The sequence below is a fragment of the Ochotona curzoniae genome, unplaced genomic scaffold (assembly GCF_017591425.1).
Source record: "Ochotona curzoniae isolate NIBS_2020 unplaced genomic scaffold, NIBS_Ocur_1.0 scaffold_1852, whole genome shotgun sequence".
In the NCBI taxonomy this organism is placed as follows: domain Eukaryota; kingdom Metazoa; phylum Chordata; class Mammalia; order Lagomorpha; family Ochotonidae; genus Ochotona; species Ochotona curzoniae.
The window spans coordinates 9,798,671-9,820,232 of record NW_024467087.1 but is presented as its reverse complement, the minus strand read 5'-3'; the positions used below and the strand labels follow the sequence as shown (position 1 = coordinate 9,820,232).

At 38.9% G+C, this 21,562-nt stretch overlaps 1 non-coding gene across 1 annotated transcript; it reads left to right on the top strand.

Moving 5' to 3' along the window:
* The first annotated feature begins 1,453 nt into the window (after positions 1-1,453).
* LOC121169572 lies at positions 1,454-1,559 on the top strand. The gene has a single exon (XR_005885873.1). It is a non-coding gene; the product is annotated as a U6 spliceosomal RNA (small nuclear RNA).
* Positions 1,560-21,562: the final 20,003 nt, after the last annotated feature.

Below are 21,562 nucleotides of genomic sequence, written 5' to 3'. Positions count from 1 at the left end.
AATTACACAAGATGGCTATCTTGATCTCTCTCTTAAACTTCTCCTCTGTGTGTGTGTGTGTGTGTGTGTGTGGTGGAGGGGAGTGGCATGGATTATATTGGTATTAATGAGATCATGAAGAAAAAATCAAAGTAAAGCAATAATACTGGAGCCAAAATGAGACTGGATGGAAAGTAAATAACAGACACAGCTATCATCTTTAATCAAAGCCCACTGGTTGATGATAAAATTAGGACAAAAAAGAAGTTATTAATGCTACTTGGTTTGTTGGAATTAAACAGGCATTAAAAGTGATAGACTTGGCGAGGAATTGTGGTGCAATGGGCTAAGCCACTGTTCCTAATGCTGGTATCCCATGGAGGAGAGCCAGTTTGATTTCCAACTGCTCTGCTTCTGTACCAGTTCCCTGGTAATGTACCTGGAATAGCTGCAGAAGAGGGCTTTAAGTCCTTAGATCCCTGCCACACATGGGAGTGAATAAGCAGATGGAAGATATATATCTCTCTCTCCTCACTCCTCTCTCTCTCTCTCTCTTTCTCCCTCCTTCTCCCTCTCTCTCTCATTGTGCATGTTTGTGCTTGTGTGTGTCCCTCTCTCTGTCATCCTGCCTTTCAAATATATATATTTTTAGGAGGTGCTAGCTGTAAGAGGATCAGCAAAATCTGGCTTGCAGGACCACTCCAGCTTAGCACTCAATTTTTTTTATAACCTGAAATCTTGAAGGTTTTTTATGTTTTAAAAAAACATAAAAATAATAGGAAGATTTCATGAAATTTTGATGAAATTCAAATGCTAATATCTATTGGTAACGTTTCATAGAAAAACAGTTACATCCCTTCATTTACATATTATCTACAGTTGCTTAGTATTACAATGACAGAGTAATTGTGACAGAAGCCTTGTGGACCACAGAGATGGAAACATTTAATTATTTGGCCTTAAAAAAAACTTTTTTTTTTTTTGCCAATTCCTCAGATAAAATGATGAGCTGATATTTGGTATTTATTGCATGCAACTCTCTATCAGATAATATTCTTTTTTAAGATTTTTAAATTTATTTTCATTGGAAAAGCAGATTTACAGAGAGAAGGAGAAACTGAGAGCAAGATCTTCCATCGATTGGTTCATTCCCCAAATAGCTGTAATGGCTGGAGTTAAGCCAATCCGAAGCCAGGAGTCAGGAGTTTCTTCTGGGACTCCCACATGGGTGCAGGGTTCTAAGGACTTGGGTTTGCCTCTGTTGCTATCCTAGGCAACAAGCAGGGAACTGGATTGGAAGTATATTAGCTGGGTCACAAACAAGTATTCATATAGGATGCCGCACTTGGAGGTGGAGGATTAGCCAGTTGAGCCATTATGCCCACCCCAGCTCACCTTATTAATCCTAGAGTTATAATGATTTGAGGAAAGATTGATCAATACTGAAGTATCTTCTGTAAGAATTTATTCTTCAGTGCTCACTTCAGTAGCACATATACTAAAACAGGAATGACACAGAGAAGATTAGCATGGCTCCTGTGCAACAATGACTCCAAATTCATAAAGCATTCTACCTTTTCCTGCTGCCGAGGCTATATTCTTCAGTAAGTCTCTATCAATGAATTCAACTGAGTAACATCTGTTACCTCCATCCTCAAGAAACTTACAGAGGTGAAGCACCAGTTCAAAAATTGAAAGTTGAAAGCCAGAACAACAACAACAAAATATCACTTGGAAGTCTGGTTTTTAGTTCTAGACAGCAATGTATGTATTAACGACTTACTTGGAGTAGAACTCAGCAATAAGAAGGGGAAAGCCTGTTGCAACATTAAATCCACCATGCAGAACTGGAAAATGGTTTAGGATACTAAAAAGCTGGCTGAACAATATGTTGAATGCGAGTAAAGAAGAAATCAGCTGGTGCAACCTAGATCAAAGGAATCTTCCAAAATATACAACCAAAAACAAAGAGGTGAGAATATCAGAGGAAAATTGGGTCACAGAAGATCATCCTAATTCTAGGGAGTTATCTGTGGTTAGGCTGCTTTAACCTGGTTTGTATTTCAAATAGCAAATGAAGGAAGTGAGAGAAAATATGTCTTCTAGTTTCACCAATTCTCTCTAAGGAGACTTTCTTAGTCTAGTACTGCATGTATTTTACCTTTACTGGCTCCTTTGCTGGCTAGAATATGATCTTGTGGCCACACTTGCTTACAGATTGAAAAAGTATAGTATTTATTAGAGGTATCCTGCTAAAATTGAGGTTCAGTTGCAAAGAGAGAGTTATAGTTGGGCCTCTGCAATAAACCCAGTTTTAGGCAAACTGACCCTATATGAAAATAAATATATAAGAACACATTTTATTGTATATGGACTGTCTCTGAAATATTCAAAGTGAAAAATTAATACAATAAGGAGAAAGACATGACATAAAAGAAACCAGTGGTGCACTGGTAACTCTAGAACAACCAGTTCTCTGGGGGAAAACACCTTGATTTTTGTCAGAAGCATCACTCCCACTGTGGCTGACATCAAGCCACTAACATGATTTCCCTGAACACGTTAGGAAAGAAGTACTAACAACTGGCTCTTAGGAGTCCAGCATACCACTCTGGGGAACATGGAGGAACATCAAATGCAAGAATAATAACTTCAGTTAGGTCTAAATAGCTGCTAGTGCCCAAAGCAAAAGCAATCATTGTCTGGAATATTTAAAATCTCAGATGATCACCTTGAAAGAGGAGTGAGCAGACAGTGACTCTGGAGGGGCATCAACAGCATACTAATGAGCTTATTTTATTTGGAGAAAGGATATAGAAATTTACTGATTCTAGATATTTATAGAATAGCGAAACCTCAAGTGGGTAAGATTTGGCAGTTTTAAAAAAATTGTCAGTGATCACAAAAGAAAGAAAGAAATAGGGGGCAGGCATTCGCTTAATAACTGCTAAGATGCTACTTGGAGCATTTGCATTCTATCAGAATTTCTGGGTTTGGATCCTGGTTCTGCTTTTGATCCAGATTCCTACTTATGGTCATCATACCAGACTGCACCTGATGCTTCCAACAGTGGGCTCCCTACAATGCACCACAGTGTCTCATTTGAGGCCCTAGCACTGGAATTGGCTTGGCCTAGCCACGGCTGGTTCAGGCATTTCAGGAGAGTAGCACATGGAAAATCCGTCTGTCTTTCCCTCCCTCAAATAAATAAACATGCATTCTTTAGAAAGAAATAAAGGTAGAAATATAGTGCTCAACTATAAAGCATTATGAGAAAAACGTAGAACAAGGAAAAACAATAAATGCAGCAATAGTACATACATATCGGTCACTACCGCTGTGCAGTCCTCTATGCGTGGAAAACTACCTCAACTGATTTTGAACTTATTCAGTTTAGAACCCAGAAACTTGTTTTCCCAAGCTCCCTTGCAGCTAGGGCACCATGCTGTGGTGCAGAGCCAATAAAATGCATTCACATGTGGTTTTGAATTGAAAAGAGAAGGAGGTACCATCTGGTCTGCCAGAAGGGTAGCTGTAGCCACAGAGTCTCCACTGTGGTTTGAACATTTCTACTGACTATGTAGACATCAAACTTGTTTCTCTGATATTTTCAGAGATTTTGTAATCTATTTTAAATACTTAAATTATTGGGCCCGGTGCGGTGGCGCAAGTGGTTAAGGTCCTCGCCTTGTACGCCCGGGATCCTATATGGGCACCGGTTCTAATCCCGGCGGCTTCGGATCGGCATAGCATCGGCCGTTGAGCTCACTTAGGGAGTGAATCATCGGACGGAAGATCTTCCTCTCTGTATATCCGTCTTTCCAATAAAAATAATAATAATAATTTAAAAAAATAAATACTTAAATTATTGGATTCATTTGCTAAACTAGTTGAAATGAGCTCTTGCAACCAAATTCCTGATTGATACCCTAACAGAAAAGGTAGAAGAAGAAATGGAAAGAATTGTAAACAGGAACATAATATGGAAGTCAAATGCAAGCATAAGAGTAATTCCATTATGTGCGAAGGAAGTAAATGCCACTAATATTTTTAGACAGTTTTTAAAATGTGCTATGGAGGGCTGGCGCCATGGCCTAGCGGCTAAAGTCCTTGCCTTGAACGTGCCAGGATCCCATATGGATGCCAGTTCTAATCCTGGCAGCCCTGCTTCCCATCCAGCTCCCTGCCTGTGGCCTGGGAAAGCAGTCAAGGACAGCCCAAAGCCTTGGGACCCTGCAGCCATGTGGGATACCCGGAAGAAGTTCCTGGTTCCTGGCTTCAGATCAGCGCAGCAGCGGACGTTGCTTTCACTTCGGGAGTGAATCATCAGACGGAAGATCTTCCTCACTGTCTTTCTTCCTCTCTGTATATCTGACTTTCTGATAAAAATAAATAAATCTTAAAAAAAAATGTGCTATGGAGTTTAAGGTGACAAATAACTAAAATGAAATGATAAATATAATTTTTCCCTCTTTCTAGAAAGTGAAACTAAAGAAATAAATATTTTAATAATAATAAAACTTAAAAATGTTTTAGATTTATAAGAATTTCTATTTTTATTTTATTATTTTGGTTTTTCCTATTTTTATTTATTTATTATTATTTTATGATACAGTCAATAGGCTTTGGAAATTCTCTTACTCCCTCCTCAAGTACCCCTTACTGATCTCCCCTATAGTATTGCAACAATATAGTTCTTCATACACAGTCATATGTCCATCATTGCGGGCATGGACAATGGCAGAGAGCCCAGCATCCTATTAAGATATAGTTAACAGTTTCATTGTAAGTCCATTTTTGATCTGGAAGTAGAGATGCATACTGCTTTGTATCCTCACAACTGTATATGACAGTCTCCATTACGCAGTTGCTATACATCCCCTTAAATGAAAAGTCACAATACAAAATCAACAACAGGAAGAAAAAAATAGAAATTTACAACATCATGAAGTTAAATAATATGCTGCTAGATATGACAGTCTCCATTACACAGTTACTGTACATCCCTAAATGAAAAGCTACAAATCATACTCAACAACAGGAAGAAAGAAATTAACAGCATCATGAAGTTAAATAGCATGCTACTGAATGACTAATGTGTCCCTGAGGAAATGAAAAATGAAGTCAAGAACCTTCTTGAAGAAAGTGATGCTACTGTATGATCTTTGAGTCAGTGAAGAATTTAATGAGAAATTATTTTGAAGATATGAAACAAAAAAGTCAAAATCCATGAGATATAGTTTCTGCTGATCTTCCTTGGTGAGATGTGTCTACTGTAAGCAAAAAATAGATGGGTTTCATTTTTTGATCTTGTCTACTAATCTATGACATATGACTGATGGTTGTAAGCCATTTACATTCAGGGTTAATATGAATAGGTGGTAATATTGTCCTGTCATTTTAGCAATAGGTTTTTCACTATTTGACTTATTCTTCCATTGTTATTTTACTTGGTGTTCTTCACATTTGCCTTTGCAAATGTGGGTGATATTCCTTTTCTCTGTTAAGAGAATGTATTTATCATTTGTAGGGCAGGTTTAGAAAAGGCTTATTCTTTGAGCTTTTCTTTACTGTGGAAGTATTTTATTTCATTTTCAAAGACAAAGGAAACCTTTGCTGGATACCTACCTTACTCTGGGCTGACTTTTTTTTTTTTAAGGATCTGAAATATGCCACTCCATTCTTTTCTGGCCTGTAGAGCTTCCTGTGAGAGGTCAGCTGTAAATTTAATTTCCATTCCTCTATATATGAATTTATTTTTTCATGTGCACATTCAAGGATTTTTTTTCTTTATATTTGATTAAAGAGAGCTTGATTATCATGTGTTGTGGTGAAGATTGCTTTTGATCGACCATGATGGGAGTTCTGTGCTCCTCCTGGATGTTGTTTCTTTCTCCAGATTAGGGAAGTTTTCCTTTATTACTTCATTAAACATACGCAGCTTCTATTTCTGTACCTTCTGGAACTCCTTTAACTCTTGTATTTGGCTTTTTAATAGTGTCCTTTAATTCTTGAATACTTTTCTTGGTTTGACTCAGTTCCTCTTCCAGGTTTTTTTTTTTTTAACCATTGTGGCAAGAAATATCTTTCAATTTTGAAATTCTTTCTTCTGCCTCATTCATTCTATTATTGAGACTGTCCACTGAATTTTTGATTTGCTCCATTGTGTCCTTCATTTCTAATAATTCTCATTGGTTTTATTTCAGTGTTGCTATTTCCTGTGTGACATACTCCTTAAATTCCTTCAACTCCTGCTTTATGCACTTCTCATTGTTGCTAAAAAGCTTTATAACAAGTTTTTAAAGTTCTTTATTCCACATTTTCTTAATATATTCCTCAGTTAACTCTGAGGTTAGCAAAAGCTTTTTGCTCCTTTGCAGGGGTGTCTTCAGTAATATTCATTGTGCTTCTGTCTCTTCTTTTGCTCTTGGTCATTGTACTTCTGGTTAGCAGATTCTTCTCACGGCAGGTTACTAAGCTCTGTCACCCACAGGTCTACTATTCAGTTTTATTTATTGTGATTGGTACTTGGCTATTTATTTGCAGACACTTGTGCCACTCCTCCAGCAAGTTGCAGGTCTGGGTTCTTTTGTTAGATTTCCACCATGGTCTCTGTAGACTCCATTCCTAGTTCAGCACTCCACCTCCTGGGATCCTGTGCTGAGGCTGAACCATTGTCTGTACAGATTTTCTCCCACATCGTTTGAGCAGTTCCCGGGATTAGACAGACACCAGGTGTCCTAAATAACTAAGTTGTTGGTGTTGCTGATCTCTCTGGAACCTGCTGGCCATTAAGTATGAGGGCCATCTGGACCTATTTTGAGTGATAAGATGCTAAAGTTGGCATTATTTTTATTTGGGACCAGTGTAATGCATCGAGCTGGAAGTGACTTTGCTCCTAGCTCAGGGCATGTTCAGCTCACTGTTGTCCCTCCATTCTCACATGCTTTGCCACACTGTACAAAATTGTGCCAGATGTGCCACTTGTGGAGTTTTGCAGCTGCTGGCCATTCGGTCTGGGGACTATCTGGACTTATTTTTGTGGAACCTGTAGGATGCCACATTGGTGCAATGCACTAAGCTAAAAATGAGTTTGCTCCCAGCTTAGTGCATGCACAGTCCCATGCTCCAGTTTTTGCTTCCCTACACAAAATGTCACTCGATGCAGCTCTGGTTTGGGTCTGGGCTGTGAAATCCACCCTGTTCCCATGCCTGTTTGCGATCTGCTGCTCTGTCTCTGCTCCTGTTCGAATTAAACAAATCATCAGGACAGGCAGTTCTTTGTCTGGGTTCACCTTCTGAGCAACCAGTGAACTCTCCTTCCCACGTTGCTACTGTTGGAGCTCTAGCTGCCGGTGGAGCTCAGATCACTGCTTGCTGACTGCCATTGGGGTATCTGGTTGCTGCAACACCACACAGTTGTTTCCTCTGCTTTCCCGTGTTCCTGAGTCTCCAGGTGCTCCTTTGCTGTTGGCTTGTCCTCTCCTATTTCCTGGAATGTGCCCTCTCTACTTCACCCAGGTTAATGATTTTCCATCTGGTTAAACGTGTCCTTAACTTATTCTGCCATCTTGAGTCTCCCCTTTTTTATACTCTTTTTAATATAAGAAGACCATATTTTATATAGTTCATTGATACAATCCTGAAAACCAATAATATTATTCTCCCATCCTCTTCCTTTCCCTTCCTTATTTCTTTCCTTCTTTACCTTATAATTTTTGAGACAGTATATTTTTAACTTGCTTTATAGTTATAGAATTATGTTCCACTTAACAGAGTTCATTATGTAAAAAGTAGAAATGCCAATGCTAAGTAGGAATGTAAAGAATGTAAATAATGAAATCCCAAGTTTCCAGTTTCATTTGTATACATTAATTTTTTGGTACCCTGCATATTAGCTTCCAAAAGTCAGGGAAAATGTGGTGTTTTCCATTTATTTCACTAATGGTCTCTAGATACATCTGTTTTGTTCCAAAACACAAGATTTCTTTCTTTTAACACCTGAGTGGTATTCTATCATAGCATATATAGCATAGTTTCTTTATCCAGTCATCAGTTAATGCACATCTAATTTGATTCCATCCTTTTATTGTGAGTTGAGCTGCTAGAAATATAGGGGCATAGACAACTGTCTCATATGCTGATCTCACTGCATTTGGATAAATTCCCAGGAGAGGAATAGCTGGGTCACATGGTAGATCTATTTTCAGATTTCTAAAGAATCTCCATACTGTCTTCCATAATGGTTGAACTATTTTATATGCCCAGCAACAATGGATTAGGGTACTTTATCTCCACATCCTTATCTGACTTTTTATGATAGCCATTCTAACTGTGAAATTATGCCACACATAATTTTTTAAAAGATTTATTTTTTTTTAATTGCAAAGTCAGATATGCAGTGAGGAGGAGAGACAGAGAGGAAGATCTTCCACCTGATGATTTACTCCCCAAGTGAGTGCAACAACCAGTGCTGCACTGATCCAAAGCCAGGAGCCAGAACCTTCTTCCAGATCTCCCACACAAGTCCAGGGTCCCAAGGCTTTGGGCCTTCCTCGACTGCTTTCCCAGGCCACAAGCAGGGAGCTGGATGGGAGTGTAGCCATATGGGATCCTGGCACGTTCAAGGCAAGGACTTTAGCCACTAGGCCACTGTGCTAGGTCCTACATGTGATTTTTGTTTACATTTCCCTAATGGCTAATCATCCTGAACATTTTTTTTCATGTGTCTTTTTACCATTTATATTTCATTCTTAGAAAAATAGCCATTAAAGTCCTTTGCCCATTTCTAAATGAATGCTTGCTGAGTTTCTTGAGCTCCTTGTATATGACCAATATTAGTCCTTTAATCAGCTTCATAGATAGCAAATATTTTCTTCCATTCTGTTTGATGCACGTTTACTTTTTTTCCTTTGCTGTGAGCAGTTTCTTAGCTTGAGATAGTCCCATTTGTCTCCTTTATTAATATAAGGCAAACATATTTCATTTAGATCTGTGTTTCTGAGGTCTTGTTCCAGAAGCCTTTGCATATGCCAATTCCTTGGAATGTCTCCTTCCTATTTCAATCTAATAATTTGATACTTTATGATCTTAGGGTTAGATTTTTCTTCCAACTAATTTTTTGATTGGGTGTAAGATAAAAGTCTTGTTTCATAGTTTTGCATGCCAAGATTGAGTTTTTCCAGTACTGTTTCTTGAAAAGACCATCCTTTCTCCAAGGAATTATTTTAGCTCATTTGATGAACATTCGTTGGTAGTATGTACATGAATTAATGTGGACTTCATATTTTGTTCTGTTGGTCCACATATCTTTCTTTTTTGCCAGTAACAGGTTATTTTGATTATAATAGCCCTATATCATGTCTTCAAATTTAGTACTGTGATTATAGCTTTGTTTTTATTGCTTAAGGTTGTTTTTGACTGTTCTTGGTCTCCCATATTTACATATTAACTTTAGGATCTTTTTTTTCTATATTTGAGAAGAATGGTATTTTGATTGGAATCATATTGAATACATACATGCTTTATATTAAATATGAACAAAATATTTTGAAAAGCTTTGCTAAATTAAAAAATAAATCATTGAAATAAGGTAAATCATCTTATCCATTTCTTAAAAAGTGGTAAATGGAATATAAAAGTAAGATTTTGTTTAGAACCAGGAGCATATAACTAATATGAAAAATTATTTTCAGGGGCATTAAGTAAGGCTTTTCATTAAGTCTTTGCTAAAATCATAATAATAGTTTAAAAGTTTAATTAAATCTGTAAGGATGAGAAAACTAAAAGAATCACAAGTGGAAGGAGATGAACCTAATTTAAGTGTTGTTGACATAGTGAACCTGGAAGAAAACAATAACTACGTCAAGTAACTTTGGATACACATCTCTATCTGTAAAGAAATCTTGAACTTTCTTTAATAGATTTGTAGTTGGTAGTGGCATCAGTATATTGATCCTGAGACAGAGCAAATGTTACGAACTAGAGTTCTGACTATCAGAGAAAGAAAATACCTGTTTGAGAGAGAAGACGAGGAAGAGCCTTGTGGTGGTAGGTTGGATTGGAATGGGAGCAACCAGTATGAATCCATTCTTAAATTTGTTCACTGGAAAAATCTAGAAGTAATAATATCCCAGTAAGAAAAACTATAGCTGGTGGCAAGATCTTATTTTTTAAATGATAATTTTCGAAAAGTTAAGGAAACCAAAGCTTTTTGGAGAAATAACTGGTCCCAGGGCTATGGCAAGAGAAGTATAAAATAAGCAGGGCCCGATTCGGTAAGCCAAAAGTTAAAAGAATAATCAAAAACTGAGGCAAGCTGTCAAGTGGATTTAGGAGTCAGCTTTCTAACAAGTTAGGGACAGTTTTATCATTAATATGTAATCGTGAACATGATAGATGTAACACGTGAAATAGAATAGAATCCATTAATTCAAACTGATGCTAACTGCAATCAGAAAAATAAGAGTGAAATACTGAGTCAAAAACTGTTCTTTGCAATAGAATGCTCACTAATAAACATAATGAGAATGATAGAGTTTGAAACCAATATTTTGCAATTAACATAGCAATCATTGATTTAGGCAAGAAGCCAAAGCCATTGGGTACAAAGTTAACAAAAAGATTGGAAATTATTTCTCTACAGATTACTTATTATGAATCATAAAGGGGAAAGGCATATTAACAGCACAGAAACCTGGCAGACACTACCTTAACCATACAAAATGAACATCTACAAAAAATGGGACCAATTAACATCATGCCCCTCCTTTAGTGATGCACTGAGAAGGGACAGCATTACTTAGGTCTCATTTCTGTCCCCAGTGCAGTACCTGAATACAAGCGTAAGGAAGCATCAGATAAAGCCAAACCGATGGCCATTCTACGATGTAATTGATTTGTCCCTTTCCAAAATGGCAATCTGATGACAGTTAAAGAACAGCTGAGGAGTTGTTCCAGAAGGTTAAAGAGACAGGGCAAATAAATATAATGAATGATCCTAGATTGAAAGCTGTACTGAAAAACGGCTCTCATAAAGGACTTAATTGGAGTAACTGGTAAAATCTGAATTTGAAATTTGCACTGGGGACTAGCATTTTGCCGATGCTCAAGATCTTGAATTGTATAATTTTGCTGTGATCATATAAGAAAAATCCCGAGTTTTAGCAGACATATGCTGAGGTATTTGCTGGTAAAGAATCACAATTCCCTTTCCATGATTCAGGCCAAGTGGTACACATCTGTATAAAGTAATATTGAGACTGTTGCAAAATTATTTTTGAATACTACTCTTTACTGTTTTATGGCTATAAATTTGACTATCTAAAGATGAGTTTTTAGGACAATTTATTTACAAAATTTATTTCAGGAATGCTTTCAAATCTTTGAATAGACCTATTACCAAAGAACCTTCCTTATAAAAATCACTCCAGAGCATAGTAAGCGATAGGAATCCCAAACGCAGGTTTCATATCACTGTCGGGGGTCTGCAGAGGTTTTCAGCATGTGTTTGCACTGGTATGTTGTAATAAATAGCTCAGTGTCATAGGCAGACCAATCACCTCGGAGCCTGTAAAGGGACCAAGTTAGGGTGGTAACACTGCCTCCGAGCTTCCGTTGCCCTCTTTGAGATGCTAGACCCTGTAAAATGGGCAAGTGAAGCTTGTTTTTCCAACCACAAAGATTTTTTTTTGGTAAGATTTGAACAAGTTAACATTCTGGGAAATGTAAACTTCTAAAACACATAAGAACCTCTAGCAGAGAATTCAGAAAAATCTGTGGACATCTTGAGATATGACCTGTATTTCTAATTCCTTTTCAACAAATGTCTTTTGTTTAAAAAAAGAAAGCTACATTTTTGTCTACTTCGTGAATTTGAAAAAGGCCAATGTTGGAATTTCCTAAACTTTTGTGTATTTCGCATTAACCATGCTTTGGTTTTGTTTATAGGATCAAAGAATTATCTGTTAATCAAAGGGACAATGACTCATGTGGGTGTGTGCACATGTAATTACTCCTTAGCTTTAATGACATTCAAAAGGCCTCTCTTAACTCTCCTGTAACCAATCAGGAGCCCCTCCCTACAGCATCTTCTGCGCTGATTTGTCTCATTACTCAACTCTTCTCTTTTACACATAAGCTCAAAGGAATTAAATCATTGTTGCCTCAGTGCCTGCATTATACACACTCAAATATTTGTTGTAAGGCAGCTTGCATCGAACAAAAATGAATGTTAAAAACTTTGGCTAAAAAGAAAATATGCCTCAAAAACCATCTCTGAGCACATATAATGTGCAGTGCCCTGTGCTGGGCAACATGCAGGCTTACAGAGAGCATTCCTAACTTCCAGTTTCTGACTGTTTTTCATCTGAGGCTGAGCCATTCTCTCTTCTGGATGCTGAAAAGTGACTGTTCGCTGCCTTGGTCTGCCACCTTTTGGCTATACCTAGAAATTGCACATGGATTAGCATTCCCTGCATCCTAAGAGGAAATATACTGGTGGAAATACACAAATGGCACTTGCCCTCAAGGAGGTTGCAATCAGTTTAGAAGAGAAAGAAGAGAAAAACAAAAAAAACATGTAACTACACAAATAATTACCTACATGTTTTTCTAATGCTCTGGAGGCTGTAAATGGAAACAGAGGAAGCTATAAAAAGCTCAATGTCTTTCTAGTCCATACTCTTGCTGGAGTTAAAGCTGGCATTACCATACTCTCATACCTGACTCTAAGCTTTTGAAATTTTGAGAATACAATACATTTAGCCACTCTAACCAGATAAGCAGGGAAATGAGTACGTGGGCTCAAATGGGAGCACAAAATAGAAAGCAGAGTGACTGGCATGATTCATGTGGCTTGGATTGTTCACCATATCCAGGCTTGTTTTTGTTTCATCGTGGACTTTTTTTTTATCCATTCAAAGTAACTCGTTGCCTAAACTGAACGCTCTAGCATTCCTCAATAATAATAATAATAGCTGAGAGTTGAGAATTTACCTTGCAGCAGGCATTCAAAGTGTAACAGCCAGACCACTCTTTAACAACAAGTCTACAAAGTAGGCATTATGAGTCTTCCAGGGAGGAAAGTGATGCTGAGCAGCAAGGCAGCTAAAGAATTGCCCATCCTCAAACCTGACAGTGCTATCTACCAGCTGTGGCACTCTGGAGAGCTTAACTAAGTTCTCTGTTGCTCTACTTTCTCATGTATAAATGAAGATAATAAACATCTTCTTAGGGTTCCTGTACGAGTGAGTGAGCTACTATGTGGAAAGTACTTAGAACAGTTACTACCCATACCGGGAGCCCAGTCAATGTCAGAGAATCCAATAGGATAGTACTCACATATTTTACAGATGATGGAAGTTGAGCTTCACTTCCTTGTTTAACCTTTCACAGCTACTGAAAGCTATAGCTAAGAAGACAGGCCATCTGCGTCCCAAGCCTGGTCTGGTGCTCGCCCACCATGCAATTCTGCATACCTCACTTCTGAGTACCTTCGGTTTCTCTGGCAACAGAAATCTCAATTGATTCTGCAAAGTAATATTCTGTAATCATTTCGCTGAGACTTCATCTTAGCTGAACACTGTCAAGAGTAGCTTTTCAACAGGAATTTTCTATTTCATTCCCCAGGAGGAGATCATACAGGTACATTGTGGAAATAATCTCTCCTTTTGATAGTGATGGAAGCACTGGAACAGGGCAGCTTTCAATAACACCATTGTTTATATGCAATGTCTTTGGGAACAGGATGTAGTCATGGTACAAAGAACAAGAGCTTTTAAGTCAACAAGATCTGAATCCAAATGCTAGCTCCGTCATCTGACCTGAGAGCAAGTTTTTGTACTGTGTGACCTTCATTTTCCTTAGGTTGGAAATAAGACTGATAACAACTACCTTACTTTTGGAGTGAAAGTTTAAGGAAATTGTGTATATATATGTATGTGTGTGTGTGTGTGTGTGTATACACACACATATACACGCAAGGGGGTAAAAATTCATGGCAATATCCATTTTGAAAAAAAGGCATGGCTTTCAAATTTTTAATATCAAGATTAAGTTATCTTATTTATTAAAAAAATATTCATTTACTTGAAAGATAGGATTACACAGAGAGAGAAAAGGAGAATCAGAGCTCTTCCATGTGCTAGTTCACTACACAAAGGGTTGGAACAGCTGTGGCTGGGTCATGCCAAATCCATGAGCCTGAAACTTTCTCTGAGTTTCTAGCATGTGTGGCCGAAACCTAAACACTTGGACCATCTCCCACGGCTTTCCTAGGTACATTAACAGGTATCTAGATCAGAAGTGGAGTAGCTGTGACTTGAATAGATGCTCATGTGGAACACTGCCACTGCAGGAAGCAACTTAAAATGACAAATCACAATGCTGGTCCCAAAACATATCTTTTAATTCTGTTTTCTGTAAACTTCATTAAGTCCTCTCCTGTGTGTATATAATGTATATATGTACAAGCAGGAACATATATGTCAAAGAGCTTAGCATAGTGACTGATTTGAAGCTTAACACCAACTTTTTCCCATCATGGGTTGTTGTTGTTACAAAAAGGTGAAAGAGGGAGAAACAGCGGATAAATCATTGCTTCGAATGGCAGCATCCCATACTGGGGTTCCTAGCTCAAGTCCGGGTTACTCTGCTTCTGTCCGGTTTCTGGCTAATGTGCACTGGAGTAGCAGATGGTGGTACCAGGACTTCGGTCCTTGCCACCCACGGGGAAGAACAGAATTGAAATCTGAACTCAAGGCTTTGGTCTAGTTCAGCCCTAGTGGTCATGAGCAATTAGGAAATGGACTGGAGGGTAGGAAATCTTTGTTCATGTGTCTCTTCCATACTTCCTTTCAAATAAAATGAGTTTTTAAAAAAGATCAAAGGGCTGTGAAAAATCAGTGCAAATGGCAAGCAAGCATAGAAAGGCAATTAGGGAAAAACAATAGGGAAGGAGAAGAAAAAAAGAAAGTACATGTGAATAATATCTTTCTGGACTTGAGTCCAAACTTCAAAATACAAAGTATCTTGCTAGCAAAGAGTCGACCCTGATCTAGGATTTCTGAAGTTGCCACTTGGGTCAATGTGTTGATTTAGCACCCAGTCATGGCTACTGCTGCACTTCTCAAAGGAGGGTTGATGGCAGGGCTAAAAGAAAAAGTAGGTGGAGCACATCTTCCTAGCCCATTCCTCCGCTTGTCTTAATGTTGCCATCTCTTAAGGCCCTCCTTTCCTGGAGCCAAGGGTCATTTACCTTAGAAACCAAATCAAGTTGCATTTATTTCTTTTTGGATGCTTTCCTCATCATTAAGTTGTATAGAAAAAATATCTATATATTAGCCTCTGAATGGGGCTAATTCTGGATAAACCTTGCACTTCACCTTGAGCCATGCTACTTCTGTTTCAGGTCTGCTTAGGTCCTGTGGCTGAAATCTCTGAGACAACTAGGAACAGACTGCCTTTACAGTGAACTGGGCTGGCGAAAAACTTCCAACTTAACCCAGAGACTGAGGGCTCAAGTTGCCCAACATAGATTGATGAAATGGAAGGTCAAACAGCACAGAAATACAAAGAACTGGTACTATGCCAGGTCTAGAGCAGACAGCCACGACAGCCAGCTTTCACTGAGTCTCAGAGAGCAAGGTTCTGTAATTTTTGTTTTCTAAGGTTTGCTGTGAATGATATGAAAGTCTTGTTATTGTAATGGCAGAGATTTCATTCTATCTTGTCAAAGATTTATTTATTTGAATGGAGACAGAAGGAGAGGGATGGAGGGAGGGTGGGTGAAAGAAAGACTGATGTTCCACCTGCTGGATCATGATCCAAATGACCGCAGCAGTTGGGACTGTGCCCAGTCAAAGTCAAGAGCCAGTAAGTCTATCTTGGTCTTCCACGTGGGTGGCAGGGACTCAATCACTTAGGGCATTCTATGCTGCTTTTTCAGGTACATTAGTAGGGAGCTGGATAGGAAGTAGAGCAGTTGTACTGGAGCATGCACTTGATATGGGATACCAGCATTTCATGTAGCAGCTTAACTCATTGTGCTACAAAGCCAGGCCCCAGCTTCAAGTTTTTGAAGGGGTGAAGTAGTTGGAATTTTCTGCATGTAAGATCATGTTATCTGCATATAGTGACAAGTTGATTTCCTCCTTTGTGGTGCGGATACTCTTTCTCCTACCAAACTGCTCTGGTTAGGACCACTAGAGCTATGTTAAGTAAAAATGGTAAAAGTGGGTGAAAAGGGTCCAATAACATGGTTCGTCATTTATTGAGGCCCAAGAGGGACTCCAGCCAATATCTCCATACAGTATGTTGACAGCATAAACAGTGACTTGGGCTTTTGTACTGCAACACTGGCCCTAGAGGCTTCATTTTAAAGTGTGGCACTTTAAAGAGTCACAGCCATGGTAGAAACATATATTGTGACTCCTCTTTGCAAACTGCACTGTCATAGACATCTGCTTTAGTGGCTACCAATATAGCCATCTTTGCCTTCTAGTGGAGCAGCTGATAATGCACACAATCTGATGTTGGGAATGAAGCATTTGCTGAATGTTTTTGGTGTTGCGCACACTGTCAGACATTGTACAAGGGATTGAAGAAGCAATTACCTGGCTTCTCTATCCTGTAACTAACCCTGAAGAACAAAGTAACCGCCATGTGCAAAACAAGCTATTTACAGTGAAGGAAGAAACTCAGTCATCTGATGGCATGGACTTCTGAGTTGGGAGGCAGGCACTAAAGAGATGGATGGCATTAGCTAAGCTGCAAGGGCAAGGCAGTGGGGAGATCTGATTAAAGCCTGAGATATACAGGTCAGAGACAGATGCTGGTGAGCAGGCTGTACGGGGTTGACCACACAGGCTTCAGAGCTGGGGCTGAGGAGTTTAGAAAATAAGACACAGGAATAGTAGAAAACAGTGGTTTTAGGAAGAATCAGCTATGTGACATCCTGTACCTTGATTATGTTATCATTGAGGTAAATGTGTTAGCTGCTGTCACATTCTGAAATTCTCAGTTCTTTGCTCTAGTCCATGAACTTAGACACCAGATTTCTTTCATCCTATGTTCTGAAAACTTCGAGGGGCAGGGATTGTGTGTTGATCTCTTTGATAGCCAGAAAGCAGGTAAAGGAAAAGAGAAAGCAGCAAAGGTTGGAGATTTTTATAGGCCCATCCTGGAAGTCAGGTATTTCAGCTCTGATCACATTCTACTAACCATAGCTCAGTTATGAATGACTGTAGTTGCAGATAATGATAAGGAAGGCTGGGAAATAGAGTCTGGTAAGAGGAAGAGAACACACATGCAGGTAAATGCTCACAGCCTCTGCCTCCACGGCCACTATGATCCAGTCTCACTGATCTAAAAATTATTTCGACATGCCTAGGTCCCTTTCCCCTTAGGATCTTCGCAATCCCTGGGCCTGTGCTTTTTTTTATAATAAAAATGACCCCCAATGACCAATGAGCTGATGAAAAGGCATTGCCTGAGAAAGGTTCTCCCTGATCACTCACTGGAAATCTCACTCTAATGCATTTCACTCCTACATCTTCTTCCTATTACTACAGAATAGGTAAAATACTGTTAGGAATCACTTTTGTTTTCATTGCCTGTCTCCTCTTTCTTGAATGTAGCGCCAGGAAATCAAAATCCTTGTGCATCTTGTCTTCAGCTATATCCTCAGTATCTATATAGTCCTTGTGCATGATAGTTGATTGAAAAATGATCAGTTCAGAGAATGCAGGAAAAAGAGAACGAAAAGTTTCCAAGTGACAGAATGTGGCTGAGAGAGAGCATACATAATGCTGGAGGTATGCAGACAAGAGTACATGTTAGTCAGTTGCAATAATAATAGTTATATAAGTACACACATAACTATATACTGGATACTTTCTACAGAGTTGAAGTTACTGCACACATTATCTAACTCAATCATCGCAACTCTATCAAATTAGCACACTTATTACACCAATTTTGCAAGTAAGAAATCTAAGGCACAAAAATTAAGCACATTTTCCAAGACCACACAGCTACTAAGTGGCATAGTTAAACACCAGGACTGTTTAGCTCAGGCTTTACATCCTTCAACCTCTAGACTACAATCCCTTTCATCTTGGCAGGGTGATAAAAGCTTGGCTTTTTGCCAGCAGTGGTGGAAATGCAAGCAGAACTAGAGAAATGGATAAGCCTCAGGGATCTGACATATCTTAAGACTTGGTTTCTTATTTTTGCTTAAGAAAGGAAAGGAATCCTTGATCCTAAGTGCAGCCTGGCACTCTCACCATGCACAAGGATGGCCCTCTTTGTTTTCTTAGAAGGCTGTGCTGGGATGTCATGAGGAAAAGGAAGACAGACTTGACAATGAATAGTCAATTGCAACCTCATGAAAACAAAGTGGAACAATAGATTCGGAAGAGAATGCCATGTAACAAGTCAATCCATACCACCCATAAAGGTCGATTTAAAAAAAAAAGTTGAATCATCTCCACCTGCCTCTCTGTAGCAGTTACAAAACAAAATTGACATAAGACATTCTTCTGCTTTTCAGTGTGTTAGTATGAACAGTGAGGAGTTGTGATGCACTTCTCAGATGAAATGCAGCATAAATCTTGAGCTAAAATGGAGAACTTGTATGTTTGTGGCAACTCCTCTGCTCTAGCTGAAATCCTTCATGTGTCCTAGGACTTGGTGCTGGGCCCTTGATTTCTCTGTCACTGCTTTCACCTCCTCCCTTTGTTATGCCACACAGCCTCTCACTTCAGCTTCCATCTATACAGTGAGCTAATTCAAATCAATATCTGCAACCCAGACAGCTTGCATGAGCACCACATTACCATAAACCCCTGCCTATTTGACATCTCATCTTGGCAAATCTAAGGAATATCTGGAGGTTAGAAAATGGAAAGCAGAACTTCTGACTTCAGTATCCGCCCCCTCCAAACATGGCCTCCCCTATCCTTCCCCATTAGAGCAGCAAATGGCATCACTGTGCATGTGGTTTCTCAAACCAAAATGCACTTGACATCTTTGATTCTTTTTATTCTTCACTCCTTAATCACATGTGTATATATATCCATATTATGATCAAATCCTGCCAGTTCTACCTTGAAATTGTGTCTGGGATCAGCTCATAAACCTCTTTCCCATCTGCTATCATCCTAAATCAAGCTTACATCTGATACAATGTAGTGAGTAGGCTATATCACCTCTGTCAGTCTTTCACAAAATGTACAAGCATGGCTATAATTATGAGAGGAAAATATTAAAGTCAATATTTACAACACCCATTGGTTCCAGTGGAAGTCGGGGCTGAAAACAGAACCAACCCAGCAATTGAAACCACCAGCTGATTGGGGCGATGGACTGTGGCGGGCCCTATACTTGCTAGTACTTATAAGAATCTGGTCTTGGAATACCTCAAAGTTTCTTTGGAGATTCCCCCAACCGAAATGGCAGACTCAGAACCCTAACCAAGAAAAGACGGAGGACAGAACAGGTCAATCAACCACCTCAGCTATATGTTGGCAGCAAAATACTAGACAAAGGGAGACTCTATGATGGACTATGTCAATCAGTGGGTTCCTCAACAACCTCATCATGCCTGGAGTGGCAAGACTGGCAGCAATTCATAACTGGTAAATATCAAAACCACTTGAGCAAGGATCTCAGAGCATGCCCCACATCCGGGACCGGGGTGGATGGGAGACTGGGTGGGGGCTTCTCCCTCAATATTCCATTTACCTCAGATACATGAAGGAAACAATAGGGAAATAATAGTCTTTCCCACTTTCCTACAGCCCTAGTACCTTTTACCCTGATTAACAATGTAAAGTTTGTCAAAAATATAATAATAATAAAAAAGAAGTCAATATTTAGGAAATATTCTACAGATATTTGATCCGAACACTTCAAAATTAACAATGACATGAAAAACAAGAAAAAACAATGTGGAAACTCTCAGAGATGACCAAAAGTAAGGGCAAGAGAGCAATTAATACACTGTGGTGTCCAGGATTTGATCCCAGAACAGAGATGGGAAATTAGTTGAAAAACATCAACAATAGATGATACCAACTGATGGTACACACACATTTTAAAAATTATTTTAAAAGATTTTTATTTATTTTCATTAGAAAGTTAGATATCCAGAGAGAAGAGACAAAGATCTTCAGTCTACTGATTCACTACCCAACTAGCTGCAATGGCTGGAGCTGAGCTGATCTGAAGCCAGGAGCCAGGAGCCTCTTCCAGATCTCCCTTGTGGGTGCAGGGTCCCAAGGCCTTGGCCTGTCCTCTACTGCTTTTCCAGGCCACAAGCAGGGAGGTGGATGGGAAGCAGGGCCACTGGAATTAGAACCAGTGCCCATATGGGATCCGAACCTGTACAAGGTGAGGACTTTAGCCACTAGGCTACCACTTTGAGCCCACATAATTTTTTGAGATTTTTTATTACTAATGTTATTCATGATACAGTTTAGTAGGTATAAGTATGCCCCCCTCCATCTCCACTTGCTCCCTGCTCCTTCAGCCCCTCACCATTTCCTCCACATTACTAGAAGATTATAGTCCTTTAGCAAGTCACAAATCCAATATTCTGCTAAGTATATCATGGCATTATAGGTATTGACAATGATGGAAAATGTAGTATCCTATTGTCAAGGTACACTGGAAAGTTTTCATTGGGAGTCCTCCTTTTATTCAGGAATAGAGATGCATACTGCAACGTACCTTCACTTCTCAGTATGCTAGTCTCCATTATACAGTTCACTTGCGAGAATATGTGTATGTGCATGTTTACCTATATATTTATTTCTTTTGTATTTTGCATAGAGGTTGCCTTATATCAGAGAGAGCATATGGTATTTATACTTTTGGGAGTGGCTTATTTCACTGAGCATAATGGTCTGTAGTTGGAGCCATTTTGTGGTAGAATTTCATTCTTTTGAATGACTGAGTAGTATTCCACGGAGTAGATGTCCATTCCTTATCCATTTCTCCTCCAATGGGCATCTGGATTGTTTCTATGTCTTTGCTATTGTAGATTGTGCTGCAGTGAATACAGGATTACAGATCCCTTTCTCATATGCAGATTTCACTTCCCTTGAATAAAATCCCAGGAATGGTATAGCTGGGTCATACAGTAGATCCATTTTCAGTTCTCTTAGCACTCCTCATACTGATTTCCATAGTGGTTGTATAAGCCTACACTCCCACCAACAGTAGAATAGGGTACCTTTCTCCCCACACCCACACTGGCAGGGTAATTTCCAAATTTCCAAATGTGACAGTAGATTTTCAAATACTGGCCAATCTTAATGGAGTTAGGTGGAACCTCAACATTCTTTTTACTTGTATCTCCTAAACAGCTAGAGAGCTTGTACATTTTTCATGTCTATTAGCTATTGGAGTTTTTTCTTTTGAAAAATAATCGTCTGTTTCCAATTTGTTGATGTGGTGTAACACATGTATTGATTTGCATATGTTAGCCTGTTTACTATTTCTTTTTAGTTTTTCTTTTTAATTACATTTCATTTTATGACACAGTTTCATAGGCTCTGGGATTCCCCCAACCTCTCCCTGT